Here is a 717-nt window from a genome sequence, read left to right on the forward strand (position 1 = left end):
CTAATTTTGTATGAGGAAATTTACAAATGTGCTTAAAACAGCATGTGCGATTATTCATAACTAAATTCAAATTAATATATTGATGCAGGCAGTGCTCTCCTTCATAGCTAATGCAGTTGGTTTATTTCATTGCAATTATTTACATATATATCCTGCTAAAGCAATTTTTCATCAGTATAATAATCATAAGTATAAGCAGCTATATACAAAACAATTAACAACAAACAGTACTCTAAGCAAAGAAAGATGCAGATAGGGTAGTTCCCACAGGACGGCTTATACAAATGGGATCAGAGACTGCTGACTTGAGCAAAGGATATTCTTCTAAACTTGCTTTTAGTTTTCATATATTGGGCGATCTTTAATATATTTATTTGAAAATCCAAGAGCAAGATATTTAAAAATGGTTTTCAAAAGACTACATGGATCATTCTTAACCAGGCCTGCACAGCATGTGGTTCACTAAGTTTCCTTGTATAAACCACCACTATTTTTTAAAAAGGTATTAAATTTACTGCCATTGAGTGCTTCCAGGCCTCATTGCTGCCATTAGCTCCCATATTGCTGCTGGTTCATTAGCTTGCTGATTGGGATGCCAGTTATTCTTTTGCAGCCTGTGATGGTGATGGTTTTTAATTTACCATTATAGCCTGCTCTTAACAGTTGAGGTAGTCATCAGTGGAATGAAAAAATAGTTGGTGCTCATCCCACCTCTTA

Source organism: Ahaetulla prasina, chromosome 7, assembly GCF_028640845.1.
Source record: "Ahaetulla prasina isolate Xishuangbanna chromosome 7, ASM2864084v1, whole genome shotgun sequence".
Lineage (NCBI taxonomy): Eukaryota > Metazoa > Chordata > Lepidosauria > Squamata > Colubridae > Ahaetulla > Ahaetulla prasina.